This window comes from Oncorhynchus masou, chromosome 22 (assembly GCF_036934945.1).
Source record: "Oncorhynchus masou masou isolate Uvic2021 chromosome 22, UVic_Omas_1.1, whole genome shotgun sequence".
Taxonomy (NCBI): domain Eukaryota; kingdom Metazoa; phylum Chordata; class Actinopteri; order Salmoniformes; family Salmonidae; genus Oncorhynchus; species Oncorhynchus masou.
The window spans coordinates 32,846,989-32,851,706 of NC_088233.1; the positions used below are offsets into that span (position 1 = coordinate 32,846,989).

At 38.6% G+C, this 4,718-nt stretch overlaps 1 pseudogene; it reads right to left on the reverse strand.

The window, feature by feature from the left end:
- Positions 1 to 2,573: 2,573 nt before the first annotated feature.
- On the reverse strand, positions 2,574 to 4,487 carry LOC135508705 (ras-related and estrogen-regulated growth inhibitor-like protein; annotated as a pseudogene).
- Between the last annotated feature and the right edge of the window lie 231 nt (positions 4,488 to 4,718).

Here is a 4,718-nt window from a genome sequence, read left to right on the forward strand (position 1 = left end):
TAGGCTGAATACAAAAACCAACATAGAAAAAAAACAGACTGCCCACCCCAACTCACGCCCTGACCATACTAAATAAAGACAAAACAAAGGAAATAAAAGGTCAGAACGTGACACTACCGTCTAACCATTAGATGAACACACCTAAGAGAGTGCATTTTCAAAATGCAAGGTGCAAAACATATGACTTTTATATGTATAACATTATGTATACCATTATATAACAAACTAGTCACAGGTTTATTTGGCCACATCTTATGAAGTGCAATCAAACTCCCCTGCTGAGTCCAACATTAAGGCACTGTATGCCAACTTGTCCTGACATGGACTTTAAACCTCCCAATAAAGGAGTTACCTTGGTCATCTAGTACATATATGATATGTGCTTCTTTGTGAAATTGTAAAAATAAGAAAAGGGCCAAAGCTTTGCTTGAAAGCATGCCTCCTATTCTGTTGACAGGTATCCAAAAGAAGATCTAAAAGCATGTCTGAAACAATGACTGTGCTCATTAGCTTTGGCTACAGATATTCTAATGAAGCGAAGTGCCTTGATCCTGTCCACCTTGAGCTCTCTTTCTAGGATTAATAAATTGGATTTGAGGAGAAATCCAACTCTGAATCCTTTTTTTCTTAACTACATACCATGGGAAAATATTGAACAAAAGATTGTCTTGAAGAAATAACACATATTTTATCACGATGAGGGACATGCATGAATTTAAACCATAAATAATATTCTTTCATTACTGTTTCTTAATAGCACATGTTTTTGTTTACACCCTCACTTTGTATTAAATCCTTACCTGCCTTGAATTGGTAGTATGATTCATTTTGTAGGTATTTCATCTGAAAGGAACTGTTTTATTTGTTCCATCTGTCATGTTCTGCTCATTCTGTCTCGGGGAGCCCAATATTGATTCCAGTTTTCCCATCTTACATACATTGAATAAGATGAAGGTAAAGGCGTTTTATTCAGCTCATAAGATTATTTTTTTGTCATAAGTGTTTAATTGCTGTATAGGAAAATATACATACAATTATACTTATCTCAAGTGTTTTGTACAGTACAATGATTTCAATATATTACAATTGTATTCATTTCATGGATCCTTGTCTCCCATCTTGAAAAGTACTCACGTAGAAAAAAAGTGATGTTTGTGTATGAAATAAATTTAGTGCTTGCCCTATGAAGGTTGAAGATGACAGTAATTTCATAAAATCATTTTGCTCTTTGTGAGCCAACTTTGGCACCTTTTCCCAGACAGCCACAGAATTGTACTGCCATCACATTCACATGCATTTCTTTGCAAAAGTATTCAGTGTAAGGATCAGCTTTAGGACAGTTACAGTAAAGAACTGTTTCCTTGTAAGTAATATACAATCCCTGTGGACAGTTTGCTCCATCCAAGTCAGTCCTGTCCTGCAACAGCCAGCCACAACTATAGCAATAACTTTGGGTACTAATCTCCATTTCCACACCTGCATTGTTTCTGCCCTTCATTATCCTGTCTGAACCATAAGTCAGTCTCTGGAGATCTCTGCACACACAAGTCATGTCCTGATGCCAGAGCACAGGTTGCAAACAGCAATCATGTCAGACCCATAAATTGATGACAAAATACAGTGCATTCGGAAAGGATTCAGCAGGTTTTCATCAAGGATTTCTCTGTACTTTGCTCTGTTCATCTCTCCCTTGATCCTGACTACTCCCAGTTCCTGCAGCTGAAAAACATCCCTACAGCATGATGCTGCCACCGCCATGCTTCACCGTAGGGATGGTGCCATGTGCCTCAAGATGTGATGCTTGGCATTCAGGCCAAAGAGTTGAATCTTGGTTTCATCAGACCAGATAATCTTGTTTCTTATGGTCTGAGTCCTTTAGGTGCCTTTTGGCAAACTCCAACCGGGCTGTCACGTGCCTTTTACTGAGGAGTGGCTTCCGTCTGGTCACTACCATAAAGGCCTGATTGGTGGAATGCTGCAGAGATGGTTGTCCTTCTGGAAGGTTATCCTATCTCCACAGAGGAACTTTGGAGCTCTGTCAGAGTGACCATCTGGTTCTTGGTCACCTCCCTGACCAATGCCCTTCTCCCCTGATTGCTCAATTTGGCCAGGCGGCCAGCTCTTGGAAGAGTCTTGGTGGATCCAAACTTCTTAATTTAAGAATGATGGAGGCCACTGTGTTTTGGGGGACCTTCAATGCTGCAGAATATTTTTTGTTACCTTTTCCCAGCTCTGTGCCTCAACACAATCATGTCTAGCACCTCTACAGACAATTCCTTCTACCTCATTGCTTGGGTTTTGCTCTGACATGCATTGCCAATCAATTGAAGGATGATCAATGGAAACATGATGCACCGAGTCTCATAGCAAAGGGTCTGAGTACTTATGTAAATAAGGTATTTCTGTATTTAGAATGACATTTTTGAAAATCTATTTTCGCTTTGTCATTAGGGGTTATTGTGTGTAGATTTGAGGGGGGAAAAAATAATTTGATCAATTTTAGAATAAGGCTGTAACATTACAAAATACTTTCCAAATGCACTGTATAATGTATTCCTCTCTGTGCCATAGTATCACAGCGAATCTGTTAGTTTTCTGGTAAAAACTTCAGACATGCTTTTCACTATACCCTTGATTCCAGCTGGCCTCTTAATGGATGACTTGGAAGCCTGTATCCTGTCTATTAGTCCGTGAAACACGATGAGGATACTGTGGTAGTTCTCAGCAGCTGTAACCTCATAGAACTGGCAGGCTTTGGTGAGGGCTAGCAGTCTGCCCTCCTCACTGAGGACTGTCCGTCTGTGATTCAGGTCCTTCTTGTTGCCCACGATCACAATGGGCACCTTGTCCATGCCCAGGTAGTCCTTGTTGTCCTTGATTGACTGGATCAGCTTGGTGACAGCGTTGAAGCTGGCCCTGTCACAGATGCTATAGACCAGGACAAAACCGTCTGCCCACTGGACTCTCTTCTCATATAGGGAGGTCTCCCTGGACAGGTCCTGGAAAAGGTTAAAATAATATATAAAATTGATATAGGCTTGCTTGGATCAAAGAATGATTGATTTTTGTATTTGGGAAAGGACCAATCGTGGGATAAGTTAGTCCATGTTAGCCCTATTTCTCTGGGCTGATAGATGGTGTCCAGTCACTGCGGCCATGCAGGGTGCTAGTAAAATGCAATGGTGTAAAGTACTTAAGTTAAAAATACTTTAAAGTTCTACTTAAGTAGTTTTTTGGGGTATCTGTACTGTACTGTATTTGTATTTTTTTTTTGTCCTTTTCACTTCATACATTTTACCTGACACCCAAAAGTGTTTTGAATGCTTAGCAGGACAGAAATGGTCCAATTCCCGCACTTATCAAGAGAGCATCCTTGGTCATCTCTACTGCCTCTGATCTGGCAGACTCACTAAACACAGATGCTTTGTTTGTAAATAAATGAAGTCGAAGTGTTGGAGCGTGCCCCTGGCTATCGATAAATAAAATAATTAACTTGTGCCATCTGGTTTTCTTAAGTATTTTGAATGATTTATACTTTTGATACTTAAGTATATTTTTGCAATTTCATTTTTTTATACTGTATATTACTGTACTGTATATTCAAAACCAAATGCTTCTAGACTTTTACTCCAGTAGTATTTTACTAGGTGACTTTCCTTTATACTTGAGTAATTTTCTATTAAGTTATCTTAACTTTTACTCAAGTATGACAATTGGGTACTTTTTCCACCACTGGTAAAATGGGATTCATGTCGAAGACAACCAGGCACTTTTTTTGACAGTAATACTCACTGCAGTACAGGGAAATGGAAGCATCATAAATCTGTGTCCCATACAGGCACTTATAAAGTAGCCTATGACTAACTAAAGTGCTCTGATTTAAGTTGTCAAACATGCTCAATGCCTGCAGTCATTTCAGAAGAGTGAATACATTAGCTTTGCCCAATGCCATGTAAAACCAAAATAGAGTATACATCATTATGATAGCACATGAAACAGAATAAATGGTAACATCTTGTAATACCTGATGATACGGTGAATCCCAGATGTTAAAAGTTATGTCCCTTCACATTGTGGCTGAAGATTGATTCTGAAAGGAATTAACATAAGTATTAATTTAGTTGAACAGTATATAGTAGTAAAATGTTTACTTGATACTACAATAGCTGGTGATGATAGACCAACTAAACTTACCAATATCCCCATAATCTCCAATGAATCTTCTAGTTAAGAAGCGGACTGTCAGCGCTGTGAAATAATTATCATAATTTTTACCATTTGTATTTTGAGGAAAAAAATGGATTTAGTCAGCAATGCCAATTAAGCAAAAACTAATCCTGACTAAAATGGACCACTGATCACTGAAGACTTTTGAATACATTGCACAAATTATAAATGAGAATTATTAGAGATTTGGTATTACCAGATTTTCCAACTCTGCCTGTCCCAAGAACTACTACATTAGCTACTACGTTCAGTCCTGTCATGATTCTGGCTGCTGTTTATTGGTCAGACGAGATCAGGACTATGTATAAAATGTTGAGAGCAGCAGAGGAGTTTTATGCCGCACTGGATGGTGCACACTAGTTAAAGGGGCCTGGAAATATACTCTGCACCTTTCAAATCCGAAATATGCAATTGTATTGAGCACAGCCTACTAACTGTTTATGCAGAAACAAAATATTGTTTTAGCGTAAACAAACACGTTTTCAACAAAC